General features: G+C 43.5%; 1 protein-coding gene across 13 annotated transcripts in view; it reads left to right on the top strand.

Moving 5' to 3' along the window:
- Positions 1–360: 360 nt before the first annotated feature.
- The window catches only part of ttn.2 (titin, tandem duplicate 2), a 250,029-nt gene continuing 239,668 nt past the window's right edge, over positions 361–10,721 (top strand). For all 13 annotated transcript variants that reach the window (XM_083777339.1, XM_083777342.1, XM_083777338.1 and 10 more), the window contains exon 1: positions 361–591. The gene's annotated coding sequence lies outside the window, so the exon portion shown is untranslated. The remainder of the gene's footprint in view (positions 592–10,721) is intronic.

Here is a 10,721-nt window from a genome sequence, read left to right as displayed (position 1 = left end):
GCCTGCCTGCCTGCCTGCCTGCCTGCCTGCCTGCCTGCCTGCCTGCCTGCCTGCCTGCCTGCCTGCCTGCCTGCCTGCCTGCCTGCTCGCTGATCACACATCCCCTCACCTCTGCATGCCTGTCTGGGGTATACTTTTACTTTGTCAAAGTAAAGTAAAGTGAGTGACAGCTGCTGTGAGCTTGCATAAAATGGCCGCCTCCCTTTTCTTTTTCCCATGACCCCACAGGGGGGGCCGGGCGGGCGGTGGGGGCTGGGGTGAACCGGCCAATGGCGCTCCCGGCTGCGGCGGTGATGCGGCGCAGCCCCGCGGGTATATAAAGTAACGCCACCCTCTTGCCACTTCTGAGCACTGTGAGCATTCCCAGCCTCGCCTCGGGTGTAGGGATTGCGTCGGGGAGAGAAGAACAGAACTACACTGCTTTGTGCTCGTGTAGTTTTGTTTTTTGGGGGGTTTCCTTCGAGGCTCAGGCCGTTCGTTCTCATTTGGATTTTTGTGGCCGACAACACATTGTGGATAAGGAGATAGTTCTCTACGACACAGCGCTCCTGGGCACAGCCCACTCCTCTAAAGGCATCCTTGTGGAAACAAGTAAGTGTCTTTTGAACTTAAACCTTTAGCTTGGGCGTGGGGGGCCCGGGGGACCCCCTTGGAACGGTCCCTGGACCCCCCTATTGCAGGGGGTCCCCCCACACACACACCTGCTTTGAGCACCACCACACAGAGGCAGTGACTCATTATTCTTAGCTTTGTAAACGGCGTTTACAGTTAAGGTCTTTACCTTCCTATATCGGGAAGAGCTTCAGTGTTGGGAGGAGTTGACCTTTAAGGCCTTTTTAAAAGCTCCCTCGCTTTTCTCTGTTGGAAAAAAGCTTTTCTTTATTTTTCATCTAAAAGGGGGGTTTGTGCATACGTGGGTGCTTTGCTGATTTAATTCCACTTTCAAGGTTATTTATGAGGAGCTTCGTGTGGTTTAGAGTGAGTGTGTCTGCTGGAGGGACCTGCCGGTCCCAGAATAGCCCAGTGATAGCATCACAGAGGCCTCTGGGCCGCAGCCGCCATGGCTTTTTAAGGGAATCAGGCAGAGGAGGAGGGTATCAGTTGTACCTCCAGCTATGTGCCACATGGTGGCTGTCAATCAAACCACCATGGGGGTGTTGGGTGGGTGGGTGGGGGGGGGTGTGTTGTATTTTTAGACTGTGGTTTTAAGTGGCAGAACCCTCTCACTATGGTCTCTGGTCGGAAGGAAGTGAGCCTGTCGTCCTGAACCTCTAATTGTTCTGATTAATGTTTAATCGGTCGCTGATTGTTACGGGTCCATTTGGTTACATGTGTTATAAATCTCTCTGAGTTACACACTTGGACCTGTGGTGGTTCCCCAGACCTGTGAGGGGTCCACTTGGACCCGTGTTGGTTCCCCAGACCGCACATTGAGAAACGCTGTGTTAAACCAAACCATATACACTCACTTGCTCTGGATATCAGACAGATTCATCTGTGCACACACACACACACACACACACACACACACACACACACACACACACGCACACACACACACACACACACACACACACACACACACACACACACACACACACACACACACACACACACACACACACACACACACACACACTATGACGGTGCTTTGGCCTAATGGTGGATGTGGCCCAGCATGGCTGGCTCTCTGCGGTAGAGAATAGCACCCAGCTGTGATGGCGTTGGATAACGTAGTTAAACAGCAGCTGCTGCAGGGGGTGGGGGGGGAGGCCAAAATAGCCGATATATATACAAGCCTATCACACTAGTTTTGTAGATCAGTAGAAATGCTACAGTGAACAATTCCACTAGTTCACCCCCAGTCAGCTAAAGCAGAGGTTCCCAAACTTTTTCACGTCAAGGATCCCTAAATTGACACTAATTAGCCCATGGACCCCCATTTGAAAAGATATGCCAGGGACCCCCACCATAAGAGAAGATTTTTACTGCTCTAGCAGTGATTCCCAACCCATTTGGACCACCAGTTTGACATGCATATTAGTCTACGGACCCCCCATTTAATGGCATTTCTATCTCTGGGACCCCCAATTTATATTGTAAAATGAATGTTATTTTAACTCTGAGAGCGTACAAAATAACTCTGAGAGTGGTCCATTTGTACACTCAGAGTTACAGACCCATATTAAGGGTCCATTTGGTTCCTAACTATCATTCAGCTGGGGACCCCCTGGAACTCCCTCAGGTACCCCTGGGTACCCCCGGACCCCACTTTGGGAACCACTGAGCTAAAGGAGGCCTGTTCTTACTCGGTGGTCACCTCGTCGTCTAAAACTGTAGTATGAACAGGCCTTAAGTGTATTTATAGATGTACGGTTTTAGTTCTTTAATGCGGTTGGTCGTTTATACTCGTCTGACGTTCTAGATGTGATGGTTGTGTCAGTACTGTTGTCTCATATCCAGGTTTAGAAGAAGGTTCTAGATGTGATGGTTGTGTCGGTGACTCATGTCCAGGTTTAGAAGAACGCCATATATATTCCAAAGTTAGCGGGGAAAAAACGCAGCTCTACAAGCTCACAGTGGCTTTGTTTTATTAATTTACCAACAAACACAAAAAGTTGAAATCATTGAACATGCATCTGGTATAATATTGGTATACTGCTTTCTTTTGGTGTGTGTCTGTGTGTGTGTGTGTGTGTGTGTGTCTGTGTCTGTGTCTGTGTGTGTCTGTGCTGTGTGCTTGCTGTGTGTGTGATGTGTGCATGTGTGTGTGTGTGTGTGCGTGCATGACCTGCACACCAGGACTGGCCAAGGTTCAACTTGAGTCTAATATTAAACTAGCTGTGTGTGTGTGTGTGTGTGTGTGTGTGTGTGTGTGTGTGTGTGTGTGTGTGTGTCTAATATTAAACTAGCATTATCGTCCACCTCTTCTCTCCATATTTTAACTTTTTGAGTTAATTTATGTTTTTCATAAATGAACCATACCACACCATACTTTTGGACTGTGAATCCTGAAAGTTGACTTAGACCCAAAAAAAAAAAGACCCTGAAAAACCCATGTTTCTATGTCAGTCGTTCTCAAACATTTCATATCAAGGACCCCCAGAATTATTATGTAATTGGATGCCGACCCCCATCTCAAAATATGTTGTTCCAGGGACCCCCCAGAAGCAAATATTTGAGTTGACAGTTTGACACATTCAATAGATCCTGTGATCTTTTGTGGCCAGATGTAATTTCCCTAAAACGAAAGAAGATTAAAGGTTTTATGACATTCATTTTCATTTCTTTTTCTTTTTCTTTTTTCTTTTAGGTTTTATGACCTCAATTACACCCAAAAAACCTGAACTTTGAACATTCAGTGGATTTTCTGTGGTCTAAAGTTTTCTTTGGGGTTTTTTGGGCCTTTTGAGCTACAATGAAAACAGGCAACACAGTGAAACAGTGACATCTGCTGGCAAATCCCATTGACATATATGGGATTTGCAGTAAGTGATGTCACTTACTGCCGGCAAATCAGAGCACCTGTTTGAGCCAGAAAACCCCAGATCACAGAAAATCTACTGAATGTTAAAAGTTCATGTTTTTTGGGTGCAATTGAGATTGGAAAACCTAAAAAAAGCAAGAACAATTCCAAAACCTTTTTTTTTATGTCACAATCCCTTTAACACTCATCTTTTACTTTCTCTAATAACAACCTAAAACATGAACCTCCGTTGAAAAAAACTAAAGTTGTCAATGAAATTGAAAAGAGTGTTTTGCAACAGTTCATTTGACAGGCTCTTATTATTTGAACACAACATGCATTGCAAATCAGCGACAAAGTGCCCAAAAATATTCAGACAACTGAATATTTAGTTTTGCTATGTTTTCAATGGTGCAAGCAGAGGGCATATGTATTAAAAAATAATTATGTTTCCTCAGATCATTACCGTTTAATCTAAACTGGAGAGAGAGAGGTGGGTAAATGCGTTTATAGGACACAGTTAGCGAGGACATTATACTCGTTGACATTTAATTAATGTTAACGGGCGGAGGATTAAAAGTTGTTTTTAAAGTGATTTATTATGGGACCAGGCGACCAGCTGTCCCTACTGGGAGGGAGGGGGGAGGGACGGTGGTGTCGTGGGGACTGTCCCTGTGTGTGTTGCTGTCCGTCAGTCAGTCAGTCAATCCGTCAGTCCATCTGCTGCGTGTCCTCATGTCTCTGTCACTGGTTGTAAATAAGTTTTCAATCAATTTAATGAGTCCCAGGATGCAGGGATTCAGATGTACAGTAAAGTACAGTACAATGTACAGTACATTCTGTAGGTTCTCATTCTGTTGTTAACCAGGCCATGTGATCGGATATAGAAGCAGCGAGTGATTGGCTCACATGTGATCAGATATGGAAGCAGTGATTGGCTCACATGTGATCAGATATAGAAGCAGTGATTGGCTCACATGTGATCAGATATAGAAGCAGTGATTGGCTCACAGAGACTCTCCTGTGTGTCAGTGGCTGTGGTGGAAAAAAATACTCCAATGTTTTACTTATATGTCGTCAAAGTATCAATACCGCAATATTATAATACTTTGTTATGAGTAAAAGTACAGAATTCAAAATGTAGTACTTAAAATTTGTACTTTGTAAATGTAACTAGTTACTTTGGGCTCAGACCCTGTTTATGGTTAAGTAAATGTAACTAGTTACTTTGGGGTCAGAGCCTGTTTATGGTTAAGTAAATGTAACTAGTTACTTTGGGCTCAGAGCCTGTTTATGGTGTTTACCACGTGGTCCATGGCGTCAAGCCTTTATGGTCTAGTTTCACGCTGGTCGTGCGTGCTGTAAATGTCAGATCTACAAGCTCCCCTTGTCAAACAGTAAATATCAAATCTACAAGCTCCCCTTGTCATCCTACTATAAATGCGCCACGTCTCTGCGTGTCTGTGTGCGTGCGTGCGCGCGCGCGTACGTGTGTGTGTGTACGGTTGTAATGCACGTAACTCGAGAACCCCACAGACTTCATATTCGACACACCCGTTCCACACCCCCGCAGGGAGTGCAGTGCCCGGTATAGAGTCGGTCGGACCCATGGTTCTCCAGAACCACCACAAAAGGCTCTGCTCAGGCTCTGCCAGTGGGCCTAATCAGCCTAAATCCCCTCACCTGTGCAATTTCCAGCCTCTGCCTCACTGCCAATTGATTGCCATGGCAACCCCCACACCTGACAATTGATTAGCCTACTTAACCAGTCCACATTTCACAGTCAGTCAGTTTGCTCTCTTCAGACACAGGTAGATACAGAGATGTCCATGTGGGACACAGACAGACAGTTAAAATGGGTGCTATGACAAGTTGACAACAGGTATTATTAGGTTCCCAAGTTGCATCGTTCTCAAGTAGGCCGGTGGCCGACGGTCACGTACAGGTCTAGTGCAGTAAATGTCAGATCTACAAGCTCCCAAAACAAGGACTCTGATCTTTTGATCTCTTGTCATACAGTATTGACGTTTTCTGTTGCATGTCTGATTGTCTGTATTGATTTATTTACAGTTATTTTTTTACTTGTTCACTTGTTGAATAGTGAATACCATTAAAAAGCATTCGTGTTCCTGCTGTATTTTCACTAATCATGTTTCTACCTTCAGATAGCAGAATATTCTGTATGTTGAGAACCTATCGTTACATTCTAGGCCTCTGGGAGGCTATACTGTAGTGACTGAAAATTATATTTTCTCTGATTTGAGTTATAGTGCAGAATTATAATGTTCAAGATAGAAAGGTCATCTTGGGCTCAAATTGAAGCTTATGAAGATGAGCATCTATATGTAAGTGAGGCAGTGACATTCACCATACAGTGCTGGAGATTAATCATATTTTATTTGTATTTGTAAAGCAGACAGTATTTTTTGTTTCTGGTGGGCTGGGGCCCCATGGCTCCCAGACTAGGAGGGAGTGATGTGAAGAAACTTTTGCGACCGTCCAGGAATTGAACCAGGGACTCACAGCCAGGCATTAGAGCTCATGTGGTCTTTGTGTTTTTTCTTTGTAAAGCCAGTATTTTTATTTATTTATTGTTTCTGGTGATGTTGTGGGTGATATTTTAAAGTATAATGGTAGAAAGCCCCATAAATCTATCTTGCTACTTACCCCCATGTGTCTGGATAATCCATGGCAAATATTAAACTTAATCCGAGTTTTGAATTGCAGCCATTGCGCCCTTTGAGAGCGGTTTTGAAGGAGTCAAGGGATTCACATGCCTTAATGGTGGCATAGGAGTGAAAATGATTTAGTCCCTTGTTTGTGCCGAATCTGGGTTGCACATGGTTTGGTGAACTCTCTGCACCAATGTTACACAACGCAACCCCACCCAATATGAAGGAGCTGTTACTACTGTAGCTTCATATTGTGTTATTAATAAAATGTAATGTTTAATATCCTGTCGTACAAAATAGTGAGTTGTGAGAACGTCGTCGGGTTCAGAGAGGTCTGCGATGACGAGAGATCGTTTTTGAGCATGCGTGTGATGGATGGATGGATGGATGGATGAGTGAGTCAACCTAATTGGATGGAAGTTTTGAGGTCTGGTTTGTGTCTGTCGATCACATGCAGGGTTGAGCCGAGTTGAGCATTTTGTGTTGTTTGGTAAATGAATGTCCTACTTGATGTGATCATGATGCCACCACATATAAATCCTTGTAGATCTGCTACTTTTGTGTAGGTGAGGTGGTTTCAAATCTGATCAGAAAATCTGTCTCAGTCTGAACTGATCCTGAACCTGATCTAAATCTGATTCCATGTGAGTTGAGTTGCATTGGTGTGGTTGACCTTAAAAAAACATTTTGTCCCAACCCGACCCTTTGGTGTGGTTTTGGGCTTTAGATTAATTTCTGCTTGACCTCTAATGCCAGCCAGAAGAGTGTGTGTTTGCGTGTGTGTGTGTGTGTGTGTGTGTGTGTGTGTGTGTGTGACGTGTGTGTGTGTGTGCGTGTGCGTGCAGAGGAAGGAAGGGCCACTGTTTGTTGCAGAATCACGATTGCATTTAGATGAGGCGCTAATGCTCTCGTGGCTCACGTGACAATTACTGTCAAACAGGGTTTGGATATACAGTCCCTATCTTATGCCTGTCGCTGGCGTCACAAAATGTTTAGGGTGTGACTGACACCTCCCGCGGGTAGGCCACCCAGCCTGGCAAAGACCTGCGTCCTTTTCTAGTTTAGATTCTGTTGTTTTCTGAGATACTGTTATATCATGTTGTTTAGCTGGTGTCCTTCTTCCTACAGTGTTGTTTTTGGCAGCACATTTAGATTTTTAGTTTTAGTCATAGTCTCTTGAGTAGTTTTAATTTAGTTTTAGTCACATTTTAGTCACCAGTGGAATGTCTGGTGGGGTCCAGGGACCCCTAGGGGTCCTTGAGGTAGTTCCAGGGGGTCCCCAGCTAAATGATAGTTAGGAACCAAATGGACCCTTATGGGTCTGTAACTCAGAGAGTGTAACAAATGGAACCAAATGGAACCATTCCGTTCCATTTGTTACACTCAGAGTTAAATTAACAGTGATTTTACAATATATATACAATATATATATACAATATATATATATATATATCTCGCTCTCCACTCATGTGACTATAGTGACTGATACTGACTATGCACTATGTACTATGTGCATTATGTAATATGTACTATGTACAACTATACTGTTGTTTGTTGACTAGGATTCATACCACTGACTCTGATTTTGCACTTTGGATTAGAGTGTCTTGTACACTGATGTAGGCCCTTATTTTTGTACTGTACTGACTGTGTACACCAGCTGATTTAACCCATTATTTATGTACTGTATTGACTGTGTACACCAGCTGAGTCGTATAAATCGTGACAGTTTTCTGAAAAACCTATGTTTCTATACGTCAGTCGTTCTCACACATTTTCATCTCAAGGACCGCCAAAAATATATGTAATTAATCGGCCAACGACCCCCATCTGAAAATATGTTGTTTCAGGGACCGCTCTAGCAGTGATTCTCAACCCGTTTAATTTCAAGGACCCCCAGTTTGACATGCATTAGGCTACACGGACCCCCATTTAATGGCATTTCTATCTCTGGGAAGTTATATTGTTTTTGAGAGTGTACAAATGGAACCAAATGGACCCGTTGACAGAGGTAGCCACTACGACCCAGAAAATCACTAGCCCTCTCTGAGAGATCAGCAAGACTCGGAACGGCTGATTTTCATGTTTTGATGAGGCGTTCCATTATGCTCGTTTGAAGCACGGCTAGATGACCGTTTCAAGTTCAACCAATCAGATTGCTTCCCTCGAAGCGACGTGATGTAGTTGATTGATGTTAATGTTGTGTTGCCAGGCAGTGAGATCTCCACCTCTCATCTGGGGACTTGGAAAAGCATTTAATTTAGATTATACTTATAGGACAAGAACAGTGTTGATTTTGACAGCAATTCATTTTTTTTTTGTTTTTGAGTCTTTTTTTTTTTTTCTTTTTTTAAGATTTTTTTTTTTGCGGCTTACGCCTTTATTGATTTTTTAAGGGACAGACAGTAGGCTGACAGGAAACGGGAGAGAGATGGGGGGATGACATGCGGTAAAGGCCGTGTCGGGTCCGGGAGTCGAACCCGCGGCACACCGCGACTGGATCACCAGTCCGGTGCCCAGACCGTTACGCTACGGCCTGGGCCGTTTTTGAGTCTTTTGAGTAAAAAAATGATCATCTGAAATGTTTTATTTTTAGTAAACATTTTGTCGGTCAAATATCATATAAGATTTTAGTCGCATAAAATATATTTTGACGGTGCCTTGATGGCGTCGTAATGCCTGATTTACATTTGGCTGCATGCTGAAAATAGCCGATCTACAAGCTCACAACGTGACGGCATGTTGTGAGCTTGTAGATCGGCTATTTTCAGAGCGCAACACCTGAGTGCAACCAAACATATAAAATTACTTATTCTCCACTAATCCCTCCCTGACATTTTAGTCCAGTTTTTATGTGTTGGTGAAATAGTCAATGCAACATGCAGTATATGGTTTTGCTGAAAACTAAACAGTGCACTCATGCATGCATGGCTACAGCTGCTGTTGCCAATTAATTTATTGAAAACTTAGCAATACAGTTTCTCACTGCTCCCCTTAAAAGATGTTTTTCTAATCTAAACAAAAACATCCGTTATAGCTTACCTGGATTGTAAGCTTGATCAAAACTAGTTAAATTATGAGTGATTGGCTCTGAAATGATGAGTGTGAATTCATGACGCCTTTACCCATTTAGACCTGAGGACGATTCTACAAATGTCTTCTAAATCCTGACAGTTTTCTGAAAAACCCAATGTTTCTATGTCAGTCGTTCTCAAACATTTTAATGTCAAGGACGCCCCAAAAAATATATAATTGGCCGCCGACCTCCATCTGAAAATATGTTGTTCCAGGGACCTTCCAGAAGCAAAGATTTGAGTTAAAAACATTTGCTCGGAAAGAATATATGAAAAAATATCAGACCTACAAGCTCGTGTGTGTGTGTGTGCACACGTGTGCATGCGTGCGTATATATATATATTATATATATACGTATATATATATATATATATATATATATATATATTTTTTTTTTTCATGTAGGAAAAGAAAATGGGATTTTTACTCTAGTCATAACTCATAACCCATTAGTCTGTGACTCAGAAATGGGTCCTGACCCAGTTTTGGGGAAACGGTGCTCATGCTCTTTTGTCCTTTCTAAATAAAAGGCCTGTTATCCAGTTTCAGGTGATAAGGTGACCACCCAAACGGTGCTTAGTAAAAACAGAGAGGTGTGTTTGGGTGAGCGGTGAGTCTCTTTATACCACCGCGGCTCAGTGACGTCATGTTGTAGTTTTAGTAAAAACAGAGAGGTAGTGAGTGAGCGGTGAGTGTCTTACCACCGCGGCTCAGTGACGTCATGTTGTAGTTTTAGTAAAAACAGAGAGGTGTGTTTGGGGTGAGCAGTGAATCTCTAACCACTGCGGCTCAGTGACGTCATGTTGTAGTTTTAGTAAAAACAGAGAGGTGTGTTTGGGTGAGCGGTGAGTCTCTTACCACTGCGGCTCAGTGACGTCATGTTGTAGTTTTAGTAAAAACAGAGAGGTGTGTTTGGGTGAGCGGTGAGTCTCTTACCACCAAGGCTCAGTGACGTCGTGTTGTAGTTTTAGTAAAAATCACACCAGTGTGAACCAAGTGGTGCAACTCCCATCTATTGGTTCTCTGTATCGTTCCAATTTGTATCATTCCAATTTCTTCTCTGTATCGTTTCAATTTCTTCTGTATCGTTTGCGTCCAGCAGGTGGCAGCCATGTCACATACTTCTCTCGTTCCATGCTCAGGGGTACACACACACACACACACACACACACACACACACAAACAGGCACACGGACATTGTAAGCTGGATGTAGAAGTGGTTGCACCACTTAAAAACAGAGAGGTGTGTTTGGGTGAGCGGTGAGTCTCTTACCACCAAGGCTCAGTGACGTCATGTTGTAGTTTTAGTCAAAACAGAGAGGTGTGTTTGGGTGAGCGGTGAGTCTCTTATCACCGCGGCTCAGTGACGTCATGTTGTAGTTTTAGTAAAAACAGAGAGGTGTGTTTGGGTGAGCGGTGAGTCTCTTACCACCGTGGCTCAGTGACGTCATGTTGTAGTTTTAGTAAAAACAGAGAGGTGTGTTTGGGTGAGAGGTGAGTCTCTTACC

This window comes from Protomyctophum parallelum (assembly GCF_964188405.1).
Source record: "Protomyctophum parallelum genome assembly, chromosome: 11".
NCBI classification, from domain to species: Eukaryota; Metazoa; Chordata; class Actinopteri; order Myctophiformes; family Myctophidae; genus Protomyctophum; species Protomyctophum parallelum.
Note: the sequence above shows the minus strand (reverse complement) of the source record. Positions and strands in the feature narration are given on the sequence as shown.